General features: G+C 39.4%; 1 non-coding gene and 1 pseudogene across 1 annotated transcript; one reads left to right on the top strand and one right to left on the bottom strand.

Annotated features, from left to right (window-relative positions):
* Positions 1-3,023: 3,023 nt before the first annotated feature.
* Positions 3,024-23,206, bottom strand: LOC126004510 (zinc finger protein 271-like; annotated as a pseudogene).
* Positions 18,523-18,655, top strand: LOC126005092 (small nucleolar RNA SNORA51). The gene has a single exon (XR_007494270.1). It is a non-coding gene; the product is annotated as a small nucleolar RNA SNORA51 (small nucleolar RNA).
* Positions 23,207-23,400: the final 194 nt, after the last annotated feature.

The raw sequence follows: 23,400 nt of genomic DNA, 5'->3' as shown, positions 1-23,400 counted from the left end.
TTTGTAACTTGAAAATATCTGCTGTTGTAAATGTTCTCCCAATCATTAGAAAATGCTAACCTCCAACAATTGTAAATCTACTACAGTAGAAATGGCATTTGGAAAGAATTTGTAGTGAAAGACAATGATACAGGGCAAGTATAAGCATAAGATTAATGGTCTTGGCTTTTGAAAACAAAAGACTTGAAGATTATTATTTGCCTTCATTTTTGTTAGGGACAGAAATATCCATGACAGGCAACAAATAATTAAATTTGCTATTCTTTGTTTCAAAGGAGTTGAACACCAGGCTTATAAAGCAGTCACACGTTTATTAGTAAACTTCCTATACCGATAAAGGCACTGTGCTAGGTACTGTAATCCTACCATAAGTAGGTATTTCTTCCACTGTACATCATTGGGGTTGATACATATATATACACATATATATATGTGTGTGTGTGTGTGTGTTAGCCTCTTCCCCTTGTCAGACTAGCCCTGGGGGAGGTCACCTCTGAGGTTCCTAGAGCCATAGTTTTCTGACCAGGGCATTGTATTTGGGGAAAGGAAGACTCAGTTCAGAGAGCTAACTAGATAGCCCGCAAATATTCAGAGGTGAGTCCAAGATATTCTCACACTTTGGAGGTATGTGGGTCTTTAAAGAACTAATCAATTTCTAGTAGCATTGACATACTTAAATGTTAAGTTGAATGGATTGTTCTATTTAAATAAAACAATTAGTTTATTAATTATCAGAATTTATTAAACTATTTTTTTAATTTTCAGTTTTAACACATTTTTAAAAGTGTATAAAAGGTAATACATTATAGTAGTAGAATTATATACTCCTTGGCTGAAATTCCGAGTACTGTGGTTTGCCTATCTAGTAGAAAACTCCGGAAGTTAAAATATAGACTATGAGAAAAAATTTTTTTCATAGTAGGCATCATGTGAAATATTTCACAGTTCCAGAGATATTGGTTACATCAGGTGCTTGGATAAAATTTAAAAAATGGAAGGTGAGATTTGCATGAGCTTTTTAAAAAGCCTAGTAATAAATGCAAGGCCAGTTGGTGGAGAAATGAAGCAGATGGAGCTTGTTTATAGGTTTTTTGATAACAATTATAAGAAATGTGCTTTATAGATTAAGATTTATTGAAGTATATGTAGTAATGTTATAATGTATTATAAGTTATACAAGAAAACATAGGGACTTTTTTGGGGTCTTTTTATGGCTAATAGGAAACAAGTCAATATCCAATAAAACTATAAACACTTCTACTCCAAGGTAAACTGATCTTGAGTTGATTTATTTATTTGACTTCTTGCCACATAGGTTTTGAAGTGGCAGATTTGAAAGAACTACTGAGACAACAGTTCTTGTGTCAGAGTTTTTAAGATGGGAGCCACCTTTTGGTGGGTAGAATTTAATGCTTTTTAGATCTTAAATGTTCCTGTATTCAAAGAAACTTCTCCAAGGCTGAATTGTCATAAATACCAAAGATAAACGTTTGGTATGAGAGCTTAGAAAAAGTAGTATTGATGTTGGCAGATAAAGTGTTTATCTTGTTGCCTCTGATTACCTACCTGTGCATAGTTGAGAAAGGTTTCTGTAGCTCAGGAATGACATTGTGTAAAGTAAAGAATGGACTGGACCCAAAAAGATTGATGATGGTACACACAGGAAATGAAGTAGTGATCTCTGTGTTAGTAACCTCTGATAGACTTAAGTCCCGCTATACAAATTGATTTAAAGTCACTGAAGTGATCATTTCATCCAGACTTTGATTTGTACCTACAGAATAATCATACTGACTTTCCGGAGTGTCAGGCCTCTTAAACAAAAGAGCAGTCACTTTATAGTTTACAGATAACATCTGTACAATAGGCAGTTTTTGCTAAAAATTTCTAAATTTTCTGGGTATTTTGGAGGCTAAAGGCTCCATGTTCACACCCAAGTTGGCTCTTGATTGTTTAGTAGCAATATGTCTTAACTACTTTTATATATGTAGAATGAGGGTTCTGTGTGTTTGAAATAATCTGCATGCCAGACATTGGATTAGATGCTAAATCTGTCCCACTTAGGTTTGTAGACCAGCAAGCAGTAAGAGTCAGATTGTGTGACTTGCATGAGGCTAATAAATTAACTAAAACCTCAAATGTAGTTCTGTGAACTGGGGCATTTTTTTCACTATTACATGAATGATGGCCATTCAGTCTTCATTAATTTTATGCTTTTTGTCTTGTGGTTATATCTAAAAAAAATTTTCTTTTTAGAAGTCTTATGCAAAGTAGTAATTATTTGGTTTCGTATTCTTTCAGACTTGGGTATATACTATTTAAGCAAAAAATGTGTTAATAGTTAACTCTTGTGGTCGCAGTATGCTGACACTGAGGCTCTCTGTTATGGATTAACTCCTAATCCTTATATCAACCACACGAGCGAGGTAGGTACATTTTAGATACACAACCTTGAAAGTTTCCTCTCTGCCCTCCAATTTGATAAACATTACTTTTCATAGCTACTTACATGACTACATCTATTGCATGAAGATACTGCCATTTATCCAGCCCTTATTGGTGGGAAAAAATATTTTTTGTCTTTTCCTCAAAAGAATTTTATTACAAAGTTTATGGTTTATTTAGCTTTCTGTGGTAATTTCTGTAGGATAAATCAGTAGAAGTGTATTTATTGGGTCAGAATGAGCACATTTAACCTTGTCGGAAATAGTACCAAAAGGATTCTAACCATTTAAAACGCCCATCAATGGAGTGCCTGTTTGCTTATATTCCAGTTCCCACCAATGTTGAGTATTACTACTCATAGTTTTGCCAATAAGCAGATTCATCTTTTCTTTCACTAATGAGAAATATTTTTTTATGTTTAGCCACTTACATTTTCAATTGTAATTGAATCTGCCTAAAAATTATGAAGATGTGAGTGAATATCTTTGTACAAAACTAAGTGATACACAGAATAAGAGCAAAAAGGCCCCTTTCTCCAGTGTTTCCAATCATACTCCTGTCCACAGTTTAATATACATCTACTTCCCATACATTTCCTTGTGAATTAACATGTACACATCATTGCTGTTTTCAAATAAATTGTAGGTTTTCTTTAGTTTTTTTGGTCTTGAAAACATCTTAAGGTCTTTCAAATTCTTCACTGGTCGAAGAGGATCCAACACTATGAAAATGCATTTTGTTCTTATTTACATTGCCAAAGTAAACCTGTGGGCTTTCTTTTTTTTTTTTTTTTTTTCATTGTGCATGTGTGACTATGTAGGAGGGAGTCATAGAAGTGGAGTGTTGGTCAAACAATGTGCTCTCTGATAAACCTACTTTGCCTTCCCAATATTACTCATTTGTAACTAGCCTTACCTACATTTGATAATTTTTATCTGAAGTACAAGAAGACAAAAAGTACTTATTTAGTATCTCTGATTAATAGTGAATTTGAGATTATTTTCATGTTTATTGGCCATTGATGGTTTTACCACAAATTGTTCATATCCTGTACTTGCTTGTCTATAGGTTTTTGTATGGGTATGAGTAAGTATTTCTGTTTAGTTTTTCCCCATTTTCCAGTAACAGAACCCTTATTTATTGTGGGAACTGATTTCCTTCTGGATTTGGTGAGTACATAACCACCAAACCTAGCCTTCCTGAGTTCCACAGCACCATAGACACAATGATTGAAAAATGGGCATGTAACTTAAGCCAGGCTAAAGAGCCTTCAACCGACTGCTGGAATTTTTGGGAAGAGGCTCTGCAGAGATCCCACGAACTAAGGACTAGATCAGCCTAAATTCGACCTTGGTGCAGAGACTACTAAGGAGCAACTCAGAGGCTAGCAGAGGAAAAAGAACTTAGAACTAAGTTCAGATGTCATTTTTCTGGAGGCCCTGGATCCAGCTGTGCCTAAAGCCTGCCCTACCTCTGGACTTTAAAGTTTTGTGAGCCAATAAAGTCCCTTTCTTGTTTAAAATAATTGAATTGGATTTCTGTCCTGATTAATATGTTGTTTGTATTTTCTTATTGATTTGTAGAAAACCTTTTGTAATTATAAATTCTAGACATATACTTTACGCACTATATAGGTTTAATAAAATTAGCAAGGCCTTCCATGTTTTGGCCTTTGTCAACCTCTGCCTTTTGTTACTAGACTTCGCACCATGCATAACACTTTATATTCTAGTAATAAGCACTGGTGTTAGAGAATGCTTATAAATGAGAAGCTTTTCATAAATATGATCTGTGATACATCTTTATCCTTCCTACAGATTGATTAGTTGGGGTTTATACTACTCAATCTGCTGTACCTCCCAACCATTATTCTTAAGCACTCCACTTTACAGAAGTACTCTTTATGACTTGAAGCCATCTTCATGACTTAACCGTTTTTCTCAACAAGGCCTTATTTTATCTTGGGCCTATTGTATGTAGTTAAAGTTGTTCAGGCCCAACACTGATCTGGGGGGCTGGAGCAATAGCACAGCAGTAGGGTGTTTGCCTTGCACATGGCCAAGACAGGACAGACCCCAGTTTGATTCCCAGCATTCCATATGGTTCCCAGAGTCTGTGAGGAGCGATTTCTGAGCATATTTGAGAGTAATGGTAAGGGTAAATGAACTGGAAAGATTGCAACTTAAGTTATTCAAGGAGGACTTCATTGAGAAATTTAAGGAGTAAGTGCTAGGAAAGAAAACTGCAAGCACAAAGAGCTTGATGTGGCAGAGATGTGGTAAATGCCAGATTTGTTGAAGAACAAGCAGGGCAGTATGGCTGGGGTAGAGTGATCTTGGTGGAAAATTGTGGATAAGGCTAGAGAGAGATGGATGAGTTTGGTAGATGGCCCCAGAAAAGCTGTCTTTAAAAAAAAAGTACTGGCCAGAGGCCAATATACCACAGGGCTATACTGTATGTATAGCCAGCAGGGCATTTATTTGCCTTGCATGTGGTTGACCTGGGTTCGGCCCCCAGCATTCAGTATGGTCTCCAGAACATCTCTGAGTGAGCCCTGAAAATCACTAGAATTCGGAGAGCAAGAGGTGTACCATAGGTGAAGAAAAAGTTGAACAATGTATCCTCAAACAAAAAATCATAAAGTATTCCACGAAGCATATGTAGTGCTGGGATGATCACGCCAGATCTGCCAGACTAGCTCTGATTTCTTTTTAGTATTAAAAAAAAAAAAAGTATTACAGTATTACAGGGGTTAAGGTGCTTGTCTTGCTCGGGTCCAGCACTGCTTATGGTTCCCTATAAAGAACCAGGAGTAACACTGAGAATCATCAAGAGTTGTCCTCCCCCCCCCCACACACACACACACAAAAGAGGAGGGAAGGGGCTTTAAAAAAAGTGGGGGACCCAGGGTAATAGCACAGTGGGTAAGGCATTTGCCTTGCACGTGGCCTACCCGGGTTTGGTCCCCAGGATTCCAGTTGATCTCCTGAGCCTGCCAGTAGTAATTGTTGAGTACAGAGCCGGAGTAACACCTGATCACTACCAGGTGTGGCCCCAAAACAAACAAAAGAGATCCAAAGGTGTGGGTGAGTGGAAGAAAAAAAAACATATGAAAGAATTAAGAGGAGAAAAACACTGGAATTCAGAATCAGGGAGGTGTAACCTTGGACATCAGTGAGGCAAGAACTATGATACCTAGCAGCTTGTCCAATGCTTGGGGAAGGAAGACCTGTAGCCATCTGACTTGGTCTCTGTTAATGATGTCTCTCCCTCTAAACCCCATTATGGAATGGGAGAGTCAGAACAAGCCCTAGAGTCCAGGCCTTAATGGTTTTAGATTCTGATAATTTAATCAATTTCTGGTGAAATAAAAGAAACTTTGTTGCAAAAAAAAAAAAAAAAAAAAAAAAAAAAGAACAATGATACCAAAGAAGGGCAAATTTGCACCCCCAGGAAACATTCCTAATTGTCACAATTAAGCAGTAGGATTTATTGGCCTTACAAGGGTAAGAAGCCAAGCCACAGATGTTACTAAATTTCTTAAAACTATACAATAATAATGTTATATAATAACAATTATCAATAATACTGAGGTTGAAAACTGAATTAGAGTAGGGGAGTTTTCAACCCCTCTTTAGGGGTAGGACTACCTAAAACACAGACTTGGTATGGAGAGTGCTCAGTAAACTCAGAATCGAGCTGCCATATGACCCAGCAATTGCTCTCCTGGGTATCTATCCCAAAGTTGGAAGGACATTCATCCCAAAGTATGTGTGTACTCCCCTATTTATTGCAGCACTTGGTACAGTAGCCAAGATTTGGAACCAATCTCATTGCCCAACAACAAATTAGTGGATTGTGAAGATGTATTTATACACTATGGAATAGTACATAGCAGAAATGATACAATCATGGATTTTGCAGCAACATGGATGGATCTACAAAATATGTTAAATGAAGTAAACCAGAAGAAGGATAAATACAGAATGATAGGACTTCTCTGAGGTATTTAGAATATACACCATATGTACATATAATACTCCAAGAACAAATATAATGGTCTAATAGGGTAGTAACTCCAAGCATCATAGTTGTCAGCATTTAGCGGGGAGAAGTATTCAATACCTGTGGAAGAGGAGCAGCACAAAGCCTGGACTATCCATTATACCATAAAGCAACAACGAAAACCATTTAGAGTGAACAGGTATGTAATCAGCTTTTAACTACGAAGGCCTATAATGTCTTAGGGTACTTATCCACAGGTACAGGTGAAGATTATGATTGGAAGCCAGAGACTCCAGCTGCAGTGATTCCTAACAATATGTTTTAATGCCTTAATCTTACTAGGTATAAAATAACCTTTCAGCTTTTCTGTCCATAGTGGTTCTTGGATACAAAAGGTGGACACCCTAATTTGACACCTCAGTCTTCAGTCAGACAAGATACCATGTACAGTTTGCATTATACTAATGTCATGATAAGACACCCCAATGTACCCTTTTCCTTTGGTTTATGTCCTCTATTAGGACCTGAAGCATATGATCATTCAGACCACTGAAACAGTCAACTGTGAACCACAGACTTAAGTTACAGAACCTACTCATGGAACACATATTGGCAATTTAACATCCCCCCCTTCCCTACTTCTTTTCCTTCTCCCCTTTTCTTCTTCCTCTTCTTTATCGCCATCAATTCAGTTGATGTTAAATAAAACCCACACTGTTAGTTTCTCTTTAGGAAAGGAACTTTGATACATAAGATGCAGCAGACAATACTACATAGGGTAGCCACCTACATAGATAGGCCAAACTGCCACATTGCTTAGTACTCTAGAAGTGAAAACTTTATGTATCCTAAAATGCTCCAGCCATTATCTAATCCTGAAACCTTCATTTAGCAAGGCCCAACCCCATCAGTGATAAAGGCCTAGAAAGTGGGAAAATCTTTCAACTCCAGCACACTGACACAATTTTCCTCTTTTTATTTATCTCATTTTTAAAATTTATTTTTACTGTATTTACTTATTTTTCTTTTCTCCTCTCTTTTCTTTTCCCTTCCTTTCTTCCCTAAGCTATATCTAAGCTAATTATCTTAATTCAACCATTTAAGAGCTCAGACCCATCCTATTAGGGTCAGACCTCCAACGACATATTAAAAATAGATCACTGGGACTGGAGAGATAGCATGGAGGTGGAGCATTTTCCTTGCATGCAGAAGGATGGTGGTTCGAATCCCAGCATCATTCCATATGGTCCCTTGAGCCTGCCAGGAGTGATTTCTGAGCATAAAGCCAGGAGTAACCCCTGAGCGCTGCCAGGTGTTATCCAAAAACAAAACAAAACAAAAAAAATTGCTAATGTATATTTTTATATGGGCATGCATACACAGAGGTCTCCTAGATGAGTGCCAAACCTAAATTGTAACAATTCATGCCTAAAGTATATATAGGCCCTCCTATGTACTATCCCTCCTCCCCCTCTTCAGAAATCCCTCTATGCCTTCACCCCCCAATCCCGATCTGATATCCCTCCTTACTTAACACTCTACCCTCAGTTCTTAATTCATTAGGTATCAAAACCAATCTCCTGCCCCAACAAACCATCACCCAGCTCCCAAATGAAAGGACACCCTCTCAGCCCCACATGTGTACCCCGGCAAGAAACTACAACCAACATCCTTGCTGACTCATGGTCTGTGGCCCTCCTCACCCCCCCCCCCCCAATTTGGACTATAGCATGAGAATGGACTCTGCTCCAGAAGGAACCCCAGTGCAAGAACTTTACCCTTTCTGCCGCAGTCATTTCTCAAACTCAACAAGACCAGGGTGTGTGATGAAAATGTGCCCTGGATTTCAACCCCCACAAGAATATCTCAAAAGACTTAATGGGGAAGCCTTTATTGCCTTTATATACCTCTATAATACTACCTCTAGTCTGTTTATTCCCAAATGTGAGGTAGTTTCTTATATCACTTTTTTTCTTAATCACTTTTTTTTGGGGGGGGGTGAGGTGGGTCACACCCAGCAGCACTCAGGGGTTCCTCCTGGCTCCTCACTCAGAAATCGCTCCTGGCAGGCTTGGGGGGACCATATGGGATGCCGGGATTCGAACCAATGACCTGCATGAATGGCAAATGCCTTACCTCCATCCTATCTCTCTGGCCCCTCTTAATCACTTTATAAATTCATTTTTATTCTATTATGTATATGTGTGTATGTATTTTTATTTTTTTCTCTTCCTTAAGTTCACCTGTTTTGGTTTTGCTTTGTACAAAAACCTGCAAGAAGAATTCTTGCCTGGGATAAAAGTTCAGGTCAAAACCAGGGCACAGAGATGGTGTAGCCTGACATTACCACCCCCAAATGCACAAGCAATATAATATAGTACCATTTCTTTTTGCAAAGGCATACTAAAAACAGGGAAATTTTATATAAAGAAACAAGCTCTTATCTACTAGGGATAAGAACTCATACATTTCACAATGAGTCACCTCACACCCTGAACATATATCATGTAGACCCAACGTAGACTCCATGTGATCAGACAGCAACCGTCCAATCCTTAACCCTAGATCTCAGAACTAGCACAGTTCTCCACAACAGCACCAGTAACCAAACTCCCCCTGGGAAATTCAATACTGCTCTGGCACCATCATGTGCCAGCTTTGATATGACATCTGACAATGAGGAAACAGTAAGAACATGATCTAAGAGCAGGTTGTCTTATCTCATCACCTAACAATAGGATGAAATCAGAAGCCACGTCAAAATAAAAAAAGAAAATAAATAAAGAAAAAAAAAAAAAGAAGCCACGTCATCCTTTGATCTGTGCAAAAACCAAGATCGCTAACTACAGAAGACTGACTTTGTCAACCATGACTGAGTAGAACTTATCCTGGGACCAATAAGAAGACCCTAGCCTAAGCTTTGGCCTACTCTCTGTACAACAATCAAGAGCTCTAATTCCAAGTCTGACTGTGAAAACGGTGACTGAGCAGAACTTCTGGAAACATAATGAAATACTATATCCGAGGCATTGTCCTATGATCAGTGCAAAAAGAAAGACCACCAACTACAGAAGACTGATTAAAGCAACAGGGATGGAACAGAACTTCTTGAACCATAAAGTAAGACTCTATCCTAGGCTTCATCCTATGACCTGTGCAAATACCAAGACCTCTGGTTAGAGTCTGGATTTTATCATCCAAAGGAGCAGTGGAGCAGAAAGTTTCCTGGCACCATAAAAATACCTGGGAGTGTGAAAAAGAGCAAGTATGGAGCATGTAGTTATTCCCATGACAGTATGCTTCAAAGGCAGAGAAACCCTGTATCTCTTAGGCCAAGGGAACTCCCTCTCTAATCTCCCCAATATTTACTGTGCCTATGCAAAACAAAAGCAGAATTTTTTTCCTTCCTTCTCTTTTTTTTCTTTATTATTTTGTGCTTGTGATTATTGTTTGGTAGTTGTCTTTATTGCTGTGGTGCTTTTTTGTAGTCGCTGGTTTTGGTTTTTTTTGTTTGTTTTGATTTTGTTGTTATTGTCATAGTTTTGTTTGTTTCTTTTTGTATTTTTTTATCTTTTTGTCATGTTTTTCTTCTTTTTCCCTTTTCTTTTTTTAAATTGATATTTATAAGATGAACTCTGTTTTTTGTTTGTTTGCTTTTCTTTTTGGGGGGGAGTTTGCTTGTTTTTGTTTGTTCCTCTTTCTTTTCGTTTTCCTTTTTCTTTTCTTTTTTTTTCTAATGTTTTCTTTTCTTTTCAAACAGAACCACATAACCCGAGTCATCTTGTTCTGCCTCATACATTGAGGGAAAAATGGATGGTACCAAGACCAAACAGTCACATGAACATTAGGTAGAAATAAAAAAAAAATGAGCAGACTTAAACACAAAATCTAAAGTCAACAACAACAGAATAGATACCCAATCTACATCAAGCTAGACACAGAGGGGACCACTTATATTAGCAGCCTGGGGAGCACAGGAGGGAGATATGGGATGCATGCTGGGAACAAGGGTGGATGGAGGACAACACTTGGTGGTGAAAATTTCCCTGATTCAATGTCACTATGTGTTGGTGTACCTATCTGAGACACTGGATTTGGGTGTAGCTACCTAAGACCCACCCATTTCTGGGAGGGGTTTTGGGAACCAGATATTAGGTGTAACCTTACCTGCAAAACCCCGCCCATTCCTGGGAGGGGTCTTGGAATAGGTAGATAAACCCTGAAGCCAGGGAATTAAGGGCTCTGCCCTGCTGCACTCGCTGGGTGGCTTTGCCTCTTTTGGTCTTTGACCAGGATGGAGGCCAAAGGAAGATGGCTGAATTATAAGATGCAGGGCTAAGAATGGCCGAATGCTTGAAAGGTTATGAGATAGGCCACACACCTGTGGTGGTTAGGGCATGAATAAAGATGATGCTTCCTAATGCCTGCCTGTGAGTGAGTTCAGTTCCCGCCATTCACCTAACCTGGGACCCACTGGCTGAATGGGGGTTGCTGAGCCACGTGGCCTGGGATGGCAGAGAGAAATCCATCGCCATCCAGCCCCATCGTTAAATATTTGATACAACAACTATGTACCTAAAATATTACTGTGAAAGATCTGTAATTCACTTTCGTCACAATAAAAATTATTGGGAAAAAAAAAGAGTTGCTTGGAAGCATAAAATTGACCAAAGCAATTTAAGCACACTCCCAAATAAAGTTCAAGTACATTCAAACTACCTGGTACCCAATAAAATAGGTGTACGGTGTCTAACAGAAAAATTATAAATCATGTGAAACTACAAACAGAAAAATAGAGTGGGGGCCAGGAAGATGGCGCTAGAGGTAAGGTGTCTGCCTTGCAAGTGCTAGCATAGGACGGACCGCGGTTCGATCCCCCAGCATCCCATATGGTCCCCCAAGCCCGGAGCGATTTCTGAGCACATAGCCAGGAGTAACCCCTGAGCGTCAAACAGGTGTGGCCCAAAAAACAAAAAAACAAGAAAAGAAAAATAGAGTGGATCCAGTAATGATCTATAGGTGTTCATTGGTAACATGACATTGCTTCTGGGTTCTCTTAGAGAACAGAGCTAGGTGTTTTGTTATTTGTGGGGGGAGGCAAACCTGCATGCACACAAGGTTTACTCCTTGCTCTGTGCTCAGAAACCACTCTGCAGGCTCAAGAGAATCATATGGGATATCAGGGATTGAATCCAGATCTGTCCTGGATTGGCTGTGTGCAAGGCAAATGCCCTACCACTGTACAATCACTCCGGCCCCCAGAACTAGGTATTTTATGTATATTTTCTCACCCATATGGAAACATGTTCTATCATTGTGTATGGAAGAGATCCTATTAATGTCTGATGCTCACTGGTAATCTCATTGCTATTGTCCCCTAGCTTCCTCTCAGTGCTCAAGGGGATCAGGGGCACTCTGGTTGTGCTCAGGACTAAATTAGGCAACGGGCCCCTAGGACGAATTCAGTGGTGCTCTGGGGATCATGTGATACGTACGACACAAATGACATGCTGGGGCCACTGCTGCTAGTTGTGTGTAAAGATGCTAGGAACTGAACACAGGTTTATGTGCAGGCATACACTGTACCATATCCCTAGCTTGAACTCAGTATTTTTTAATTGATTACTGGATATTGTGCTTGAAATTTTAGTTTTGGGGTCTGTTATTCTCCACAGCACACATCCTATTTTATCTTTTTTCCTAACTGGAAACTAGATTAGGAGTGGATAATTCATAAGCTAATTTGACTCAGGTTTTACTCTAATACTGCTCCCTAGAGTATATCTTATTTGGGGAGGAGAGAATACACAATTATTTCTCAGGTCTTACTCCAACCTCTGTGCTCAAGAATCACCCCTGGCAGGGTCTATGTCTATGGAACCATAAGATGTGCAGGGGATCAAATCTGGGTCAGTAGCATACAAGGCAAGTGCCCTACCCACTGTGCTATCTTTCGGGTCCAAGTACAGCCTTTCAATATTTTCATCAAGATTGTTGGGTATTTACAAAAACAACTCTTGGCATGGTCTATGGCTTATTCCCTACCACAGTGAGTCCGCTAAAAGTCTCTCTTAACTTTTAGAATTCTTGGTCTTTCGTCAACTTAAGCATCAACAGAGGACTAGAGCAATAGCACAAGTAGGGCACTTAGTTGCACTGCATGTGATTGACCCAGGTTCAACTTCCAGCATCCCATATGGTCCTGAGCCCTCCAGGAGTGATTCCTGAGTGCAGAACTAGAAGTAACCCACACACACAGATGTGGCTCAAAAGAATCAGCAGATGGGATTCAATTGGCATAAAATGTCAGATGCAATAATCATTTCTGTTCTCATTTTTCTGATACTCTATTCCTTTAATTTTTATTAGTATTACTTTTGTAAGTAATTTCTATGGCCCAGTAAATAGATTTAAAAAACTGAGGAAGAAGCATCGTATGGCTGCCTGTTATCTAAACAGAAGGTATTTAGTAATACAATTCACCAAGATTCAGAAGGATCATGTGTATGTGTAGTACACAAATTTGAGTTTATCTACAAGACACTAGATGTATATAGTAAGTCGCTGAGCAGTTGGCACGGGGCCCACTTTTGATGACTCTTAGCTTGGCTGTGATGGGCAGTTTTAGGACCAGCAACAGCTACTGGGGCTCAGTAGTGCTGAGGGCCACCCTGGTAGTGCACTGGGGCTCAATAGTGCTCAGCAAACTTTAGGGGCTCTACATGCCAGGCATGCATTCTAGATCTTAGACCTAGATCCCTGGTCTAAGATCTACATTACTGAGAACAAAAAGCCAGAGTCTTGAAAAATCAAACAAAATAAAACTAGACCAAAAATTTTCTGAGAAAATGGGACACTAGAGTTATATAATCATATGTTTAATATTAGAACAGTATATGCCATATTTACACCCAGGAAATTTAATGATAAATAGCAAAATGTAGGATTCAACAACTGTCAGGAAATAAGTGTAATAGCAGAGTAAATACCAATTAAGAAGAGTTTTAAATTATCCATACTCTCGAAAATAACTTGTTTTGTATTCAAAAGGTAATTCGAACTTAGAAGTTTAAGATTATGACAAGCATACATTTCATTCCTTGTTCTGATTATATGCCCTAGTTTTATATCAGGTAAGTTTCTGGATTAATAGTTACATGCTTCTTATATAAGATTTCTCCTTAAAAATGATTTCTTCTGACTTTTTCTTCAGTTTAATAAGTACCTAATATTATTATATGCTGTGAGCCAAATTTTGTTTGCAGTCTACAGCACCTGCAAACAAATCCTTCATGGAGTTCGGGAAAAATTCCACGGGAAAAGGTGGGCACGCGGAATGGCTAATGACGGAAAATATATTGTAGAAATGAAATGAAACCACGCAGATTGCATGGGGACTTCATTCCAAGAACGAAGACAAATTTATTTTTTAAGCTGGCAGCTTTTAAAAGGTAGAGGCAGGAAGGCAGATGCAAATTTTAGGCATCAAAGAGGCTGGGGAAAGAAAGGGAAGACCCTGGCTAGATTAGCGTATGAAGAGCTGATGCTGAAGGTGAAAAGGGAGCTTGTAATTAACAGGGAAGTTGGAAGAGAGGAATGTTTCAGAGTTTCGGGGGAAAAGTGAAAATTACTTTGTTTTGAGCTAAGTTTATGGAAAAACCTTGGTTTAGGCGCCAGAGTAGGAAAAATTACAGGGAGCAGTTAAATGGGAGACTTTTGGCTGGATTGATTGCTGTCCTCTGTTGTAGGAAGAAATTACTAAGGCCTGATTTCTAATATTGGTTTAAAATAAAGAGAGAGATAGTTACAGCCACATATTTAGAATTATTGCCAAACCCTCCACGCAAAGGGTCAAGTGATTTTGACTGCTCTAAGCGGGCCTTTTTGGCAAATAATTCCTTTTCAGGAGAGCACTACACTTTGGTGTGTGCTCTTCCTGAGTGGGGTGTGGCAATTATATAAAATGAAATTGTTTTCTACCCAGGATTTTTTGTTTCTTTTAAAATTTTGAACATTTAGGGGGGCCAAAGAGAGAGCATGGAGGTAAGGCATTTGTCTTGCATGCAGAAGGTTGGTGGTTCGAATCCTGGCATTCCATATGGTTCCCTGAGCCTGCCAGAAGCAATTTCTGAGCATAGAGCCAGGAGTAACCCCTGAGTGCTGCCTGGTGTGACCCCCAAAAAAAACACCCCAAAATTTTTTTGAACATTTATACTTAGGAAAAGTGTTGAACATTGATTAAAACTTTTTTAATAACCATCAAAGCATTATTTTTCTGGTATACTGTTTTTAGTACTAAATGAATTACCGGTAGGTATAAAACAAAACATTTTTCTACATTTCACATATTTGTATTGTCTTCTCAGAATGGAATTTCTCATGATTATTAAGATCATAGAATTGGCTAAAACTTCTGTACTGAACACACATGTAGGATTTCTGCCTTACATGGATTCTTTAGTATTCTGTAAGATCAGTGCATATGCTGAAATCTGTCCCATGTGACTCACATTTATATGGCCTTTCACCAGTGTGGGTTCTTTAATGGTTAATGAGATCAGAACGTCGACTAAAGCTTTTATAACACTGATCACAATAATGTGGTTTCTATCCTGTGTAAATCCTGTGATGTAGAATAAGAGCTTAGCACTGACTGAAAGCCTTTCCACACTCATTACATTTGTAAGGTTTTTCACCAGTGTGGACTCACTGGTGTTTGATAAGATCTGAATTCTGACTGAATCTTCTTCTGCACTGTGTGTTTTTCTCCTGTGTGAATTCTCTGGTGAAGAATGAGGTCATCTGAGCAGACAGCCAGGAGTAACCCCTGAGCAATGCTGGGTGTGGCCCAAAAACCAAAAAAAAAAAAAAAATGAGGTCAGAACTTTGACTGAAGGCTTTCTTGAAACTATCACAATGATAAGGCTTTCCCCCAGAGTGAACTCTCTGATGTTTAGTGATGTTTGAGGTCTGAATAAAACTTTTATTGCACTGATTACATGTCTATGGTTTTTCCCCAGTGTGGATTCTGTGATGTTTGACAAGGTCTGAACGACGACTAAAACTTTTATTACAGTCACTTTTATTACAGTATGAATTCTGTGATGCAGAATAAGATTTTTCACTTGTGCAAATTCTATGATGTTTAACAAGATCTGATCTTCGACTAAACATTTTATGGCATTGGTTACATGGATAAGGCTTCTCTCCAATGTGAATTCATTGGTGATTAACAAGATCTGAAAGTCTACTGAAGCTTTTTCACACTGGCTACATGGATAAGGTTTTTCTCCAGTGTGAATTCTCTGGTGCAGAATAAGGACCAAGCTCTGATTAAAAGCTTTCCCACATTCATTACATTTATAGGGTTTCTCTCCAATGTGGATCCTTTGATGTTTAAAAAGATCTGGGTTCTGACTGAAACTTTTGCTACACTGATTACATGGATATGGTCTCTCTCATTCAGTGCTAAAAACACTATACCAGAAAAATAATGCTTTGATGATTATTAAAAAAAAGTTTTAATCAATGTTCAACACTTGTACTAAGTGTGATTTTCTGATGCAGAATAAGATCTGAGCTCTGAGAGAAGGCTTTTCCACACACATCACATTTATATGGCTTTTCACCAGTATGTATTCTTTGATGTTTTATAACATCAGAACTCTTGACTAAAATGTTTGTTACACTGGTTATATCTATAAGGCTTTTCTCCAGTATGAATTGTCTGATGTTTAATGAGATCTGAGTGCTGGCTAAACCTTTTACTACAATAAATGCATTGATAGGACTTTTCTTCTGTATGAATTCTCTGATGTATAATAAGATCTGAGCTCTGAATGAAAGCTTTCCCACATGTAGCACATGTATATGGTTTTTCACCAGTGTGAACTCTTTGCTGTTTAATAAGGTCTGAGCTTCTACTGAAACTTTTAATACACCATCTACAAGTATAGGGTTTTTCTCCAGTATGAATTCTTTGATGTAGAATCAGAGCTGAGCTCAGACTAAACCCCTTTTCACACTTATCACATGTATAGGGTTTCTCCCAATGGGTTCTTCTATGTCTTGTAAGTTCTGTATTCCAAATAAAGCTTTGTCCACATTCATCACAGTTATATTGTCTTCTTCCAAAGAGGTTTTCATCCTTTTCATTTAATTCATCCAATTCACAGAATTCTTTGTACTCTGTATCCTGGAAAGTATCATCTCTGGGGCTGCCAGATTCTTGAGTCAATTGTTCAAAATTTGCTGTAAATTCCTCCTCTAAAGTTAACTCTCCATTCTGGTTCTAATTTCGCCATCTGTAACAATAAATAGAATGTAAAGAGAACGTGTTTGGGTTTTTCTTGGGGGGGGGGTTGGGCCACACCTGGCAGTGCTCAGGGGTTACTCCTGGCTCTCTGCTCAGAAATCGCTCCTGGAAGGCTTAGGGGACCATATGGGATGCCGGGATTTGAACCACCATCCTTCTGCATTAAAGGCAAACGCCCTACCTCCATGCTATCTCTCCGGCCCCGAGAATGTGTTTTCAATGCTATAAATTCAAGGGTAACTAGATGATTTTTTAGTAAAAGTACAATATGGGAGTTCTCCAAAGCACTAAAAATTAGAATAGAAAGGGAACCTAGGAAAAATCAAATAATTAATTATAGTAACCACTTGAAGAGGTGGTTTGCCAAATGTATTTTGGATATATCTGTAACAAGATGGCTAGAAAAAATTATAGTGATTAGTAAAATTTATTTAGAGATAATAAACAATTTAAATAAACAGTGTAAAGGGTACAGGAATCATGAGATGAAGTATAAAAATGAGTTGTCATTGGGAAGGCATAACAGCTAGCCCTGTGAGAGTTTGCAATTAGAAAAAAGAAAGGGATATCATGACCAGGAATAGTTAGAATAGAACCCTGAGTTTTATCCTACCTCTTATCCTGATATTTACCAAGAAAATGGTCAAGATATTGCATTCTGAATGAATAAAATTGAATAACCAAACCACCTAACTAAGGTTAGGTGAAAAAAGGTTAGGAAGGTATGATCAGAAACGTTTTATTTTGAATTGACATTTGAGAGGCCATTCCTGTGCTTGACAATACCAGATACTTTTTATAAAAATTATTAAAAAATAATACTTTAAATGAATCATTGTGAAATAAAGCTACAAAGCTGTTCATGATTTTCAGTCATAAAATGTTCAACTCTTCACCAGTGCACATTTCCCACTACCAATGTCCCCAGTTTCCCTCTCGCCTTCCTCCTACCTGTTCTGTGGCAGAACAGAACATTTTTCTTTATCAATCTCTCTTCCTTTTATTTTTTTAGATACTATGGTTTGCAATACTATTACTGAATGGAAATCATGCAAATCACTTTACCTCCTCTCAGCACCCAGTTCTTGTCCAGAGTGATGGATTCCAACTATCATTATCATAATGGCCTCTTCTCTGCCCTAATAGCATTCCTTCACTATTTTTTGTTTGTTTTGTTTTGTTTGGGGGCCACACCCAGTGATGCTTAGGGTTTACTCCTGACTACGCTTTCAGAAATTGCTCCTAGATTGGAGGACGATATGGAATGCTGGGGATCAAACCCAGGTCCATCCTGGGCAGCTGTGTGCAAGGCAAACGCCCTACCACTGTCCTATAACTGTGGCCTCCTTCGCTATTTCTGACAAGTTTCTGACTATGGATGGTCCTCCTGGCCCTCATTTCTATTGTTTTTAGATATTATTACCATGTTATCTTTTATTTTAATAATATCTACCACAAATACGTAAGAAAGTAGAAGTTCAGAAGCACCACTGCTTAACCAGATCATTGAAGCAGAAATTGAATGTCACTGTCGGACCACAAATGGGCTAGAGAGCTAACAAACATGGCACAAATTGGTCTCAAGGACAAAACCTGAAAATCTTCAGGTTTTATTTGAGAAGAGGTGTTTTTGTATAAAGAACAAAAGATGTATACTCAATAAGCTAATAATGAAAACCAAAAATCTCAGTAATGAAAAATTAGGTACAAAAGTAGACAACAGAAAGATGCAGAATATCAGGCAAAAACAAGTAAGAGGCCTCCCAATTCTTACCACAGGCTGTGTTCTTTACACTGACTGTATAGAAAGAGGAGGTACAGTAAATGCACCCCAGATACACCTCAACCCAGGCCCTTTGCCTGGTCTGTAATGTGAATTGGGGGACAACAAAACAAAACAAAACAAAACAAGAAAACTATACACTTAAGTACAAAACTTAAATAAACATTTTATGTAAATTAAACACTATCAAAAAGGCAAAATAAAAAAGCAACAGTTTGCCAGAGTGATAGCACAGCAGGAAGGCATTTGCCTTGCACATGGCTGACCCGGGTTCGAGCCCCCACATTCCATATGCCCCCTTCACCTGCGAGGGGTGATTTCTGAGTGCAGTGCCAGGAGTAGCCTTTGAGTACCCCTGGGTGTGGCTCAAAAAAACAAAAAATAAAGAAAAAAAGCTACAGCATCATACTTAATGAACACTTACATTCCCAGTGACAGAAGGGTTAATATTAAGTATAAATCTGCCCAATAATGGCTGGTTAATTCCTCTCCAGAGAATAGTAACATAATTAGGGAGTTAGTCTTGACCTTCAGCAGATGGTAGCTTGGCATACAGAAATGACTTTAATAAGTCAACCTTGATAAACAGAACTCCATATTGTTTATTTAGTCCATAGCTAACATTCACCCCTGCTGTCATGATCACTTTGTAGATGAATCCAAGGGAAAGCACCAGTAAAAAGATTGTTTGAAAGAGCCATCTATTTATTGCTAAAATCTGGTTTGTAGTGTTAGGTTCTAAGGAATGTTAGGATCTAAAATTTGATTTAAAATTAACTGTAACCTAGCTAAGTACCTACCTAAGTATCTAAGTACCTCTACCTAAGTTCATCCATGACAGGCTCAAGTTTTAAAGAACAAAGACTAGGCCAGAACAGCCAGTTTCAGGAACTTTGAAGGCATGTACCAAAACAATTAAGGCAAACTAGCAACATGGACAGCCCAGTAGGTGCCTGAGCCCCTCCTCTTTGATGCAGACTCCAAAGCCCTAAAAACCAAAATATTCTACTCTAGATATCTAGCCATAAAAGGAAACACCCAAGACAACAGCTAATCAGCTTAAAGATTGACTGTGAAAGTTTGATGCCTCTGTAACCCTATTAAAGGAGCTTGAGGGGCCGGCGAGGTGGTGCTAGAGATAAGGTGTCTGCCTTGCAAGCGCTAGCCAAGGAAGGACCTCGGTTCAATCCCCCGGCATCCCATATGGTCCCCCCAAGCCAGGGGCAATTTCTGAGCGCTTAGCCAGGAGTAACCCCTGAGCATCAAACGGGTGTGGCCCCAAAAAACAAACAAACAAACAAAAAAGAAAGAAAAAAAAAGGAGCTTGAGAACTCAGTAAGGGGTCATTGCCTTAGAAGAGTGACCCTAGCATGCTAGTAAATAAACTCCCATGACTTATTGCAGTGCTGTTCATCTTCTGTGGTCTTTGTATGATGGATCTCTAATACAAAGTTAACAATAGTATCCAAAAATTATAATCAGATTTTTTGGGCTTTGGTCTATACCCAAGAGTGCTCAGGGATTACTCCTGGCTCTGTGTACAAAAATCATTCCTGGCAGGACTTAGTGAGCCTTATGAGGTAGTCAAATCCAAGTTAGCTGTGTACACATCAAGGGCACTATCCACTGTATTCTTTGCAGCCCTATATTTTATAATTTACCTGTTAGAGGTGAGAGTTCTTGATATCTGTAATCGAACTCGATCTCCAAAGGCTGCAACTACAATTTGGAGTCTGCAGGGAGCAACTGGAGGTGGAGATGATTCTTCAATGGGCTTTTCGGATCCGTGCCAGGGATCTGAACATTACAGACAAACAGGCACCTCTGGGGTTGGAGGAAAGTCATTGTGGAAACTGTGGGGACAGTCTCTGGAGATCAAAGAAGGGAAGGAGAAAATAAAAGATGAATTTTCAAGTGCTGTTCTCTTCATGAGAACTACGCTTCCTTGAGCTCATTGTTTGGTGAGTCGAGGCACGCATGATGCCTGAATGAGCCTGGCAGGGATGACTGGTGGCCATCATAAGCGAAATGTGCAAGAGCATCACACAAAAGAGAGCAGCCCGCGTGGCTCTCTGTGTCTGAGTGTGTGAGCACTTTACTCTAATGTGTGATACCCAGTGAGCACCACAACTTAGTATGTGCTGCTCCAGTCATGGCAACATCATATCAAGGAAAATAGTGTGTGGGGAAGTAATCTCCCAGTTTCTCATGATTACTTAATTCCAAAGCTACATCTGAATTTTAAAGTATTCTTATATAACACCCAACACCCTGCTCTGGTGACACAGACAATGTTCTAATCCAAGAGAATTTTATTTTCTCAGTTCTGGAGGTCAAAAGTCTATGACCAGGGGCTGGAGAGATAGCACAGCGGTAGGGCATTTGCCTTGCATGCAGTTGACCCGGGAGGGACTTGAGTTTGGTCCCCAGTACCCCATATGGTCCACCGAACCTGCCAGGAGTAACTTCTGAGTGCAGATCCAGGAGAGGCCCCTGAGAGCTGACAGGTGTAGCGCCCCCCACCAAAGTCCATGATAATGTACTGAGATGGCCATGATTTCTCTTAAAGTTCCAGAGAAAGATTTATACCATGTCTAGCTTAACTTCCTGTTGATTGTAGGCATTCTTTGTACAGACATCATTTCTGTTTCTTCAGTCTCTCTTGGTCTTCTCTTTCATGAATGACCTCTGAATCTAAATTCACTTCTTCTTTAGAGGGGTGCAGTACTCAGGTGACCCGTTGGGATTGTTAGTAGAAATATGGATGTTCATGCCATTCTGTCAGTGGCAAAGAAGTATGTGAAAGGGACAGTACTAGAAATTTCTATTATCTTAGAGAAAACATCCTATGAACAGTGTTGGGAGAAATAATGAACATTCAAGATATTCTTCAAGATAATGAGGAAAACGGGCAAGAGCTGTACAGTGGGTAGAGTACTTGCTATACATATGGCTACCCAAGTTTGTTTCCCAGGTCCATATGATCCACCAGGAATAAGCCCTGAGCACTGCTAAGTGTAACCAAAAAACCACCAAATAACATCGAAAATAGGACAACATGTGTTTCTTGTGATAAGTCAGCAGGAAGTTGGCTGAATTATGTCCTGTTGCTGGATGGAAAATAGACTTTAAAGTGATGAATTAGGTATTTGTTGCAAGTCAGCCCCTAAAGAGGTTGACTGATGGAGGGATGGAGGATGAAGTCTTTCCCCTCCAGCTCAGAGCACGCATCTGCCACCCTGTCTAGTCGACAGTTCTGAAGTGAAATGGTGGGTAAACAGCTCGCAGACAGTCAGGCTTGTGGAAATGTTAACTTTATTCGGTGAACAAGACTGAAGTCCAAAGTCTCAGCCTCAGTTCCAGCCAAAAAGCCCTTCGCCATTCACAGACCCTTGTTTTTATCCCCCAGAATCAGGTACCACCCAATGGTGGGATCAGATACCACCTAATGGTGGAAGCAGAATCAGGTCCCACCCTAGGGTGCGGGCAGAATGCCAGGTCACACCCTAGGATAGGGCACAATCACTGATCAGGGTAAGGTCAGTAACATAATAATCCCATAAAATGTTTACATACACAACAGGTATTCATCTGACAAGAGTTCAAATTACATAAGGAAAGCTTAGCTAAGTAATATTCTTCTCCATCACTTCTTCCCCTCCCTCCTAGTTCCGGCAACATCTGAGTGTTCACTGATCTCCAGCGCCCTGCCTACCTGTGCCCTTAGAAACTCCCTTTGACTTTTATCTTTGAACCATTTGGGTTGTTCTTCGAAGAATCCTTCCATCTGTTCCTCACATCCCACCCACACATGTTGGAATCTCACAACCTCTTCTTTCTTTTCCATCAAATCTCTCTTGTTGATGTTATTCCTTTCTTCAATTACATTTACACTTAGTAAATCTTGCTAAATTATTATTTAGTTTTTGGGTGAGAGTGATAAGGAGGTAGGTTTGGGTACCTACTATGAGGCTCAGGATCACACCTGGAAGTGCTCAGGGAACCATTTAAGATGCCGGAGATTCAGCAGATTGACACTTAGGCACCGCAAGCGCCTTATCCCTCTTTATGCAATATCTATCTATGAGCGCCTAAATTCACATTTCTAACTTGTTTTCTGTTTCGCATCTCTTTTGCTATTTTTACACAATATACAGCACTGTCAGATTATGTACAGTTATGACAAACCGTATGTGCATAACCTAAACAAATTACTAACGCATTTCTAATTCCAACTCTCCAGAACTGACCCTATCCCATCCTGTAGCCTGAGTACACTTCAACCAAGACTTAGAGAAATAACTACGTTTTGAACTATCCTAATAATGAGAATGTACGAGGGAAATAGAAAGCCTGTCTAGAGTACAGGCGGGGGTTGGGTGGGGCGGAGGGAGATTTGGGACATTGGTGACGGGTATGTTGCACTGGTGATGGGTGGTGTTCTTTACATGACTGAAACCCAAAATCAATCATGTATGTAATAAAGTTCGTTAAAAAAAAAAAAGAATTGATTCTGGAGCAAGTGCTCAGTTTCTTTGGGTGGGACTCTAGCTCCTGCTTCCCCTGCGTGGAAAACTCCGCTTCTCTAAGCCATGTTAGTGTAGCACATTCCCCAGGGAAAGTAGACTGACCTTTCCCTGCTCCTCCGTGGCGTCCATGCCACAATTCTGCCGCCTGGTAGGTAGAACCTTAGCTATGCACTCTGGGCTTAGCAGGGCAGGGCCTCTTTCTCTGTACTATTTCCTGTAGCTTCTAAAACTGTCATTGCAGACAGTCAACATGTTTGTGGTACATTTGTGTCAATGATCTGGTTCCCTCCCACCCTCATTTGAGAGCATAGGTTCTATTTTGA

This window comes from Suncus etruscus, chromosome 3 (assembly GCF_024139225.1).
Source record: "Suncus etruscus isolate mSunEtr1 chromosome 3, mSunEtr1.pri.cur, whole genome shotgun sequence".
NCBI classification, from domain to species: domain Eukaryota; kingdom Metazoa; phylum Chordata; class Mammalia; order Eulipotyphla; family Soricidae; genus Suncus; species Suncus etruscus.
The sequence above is the reverse complement of the archived record's forward strand: the minus strand, read 5'-3'. Positions and strand labels throughout refer to the sequence as shown.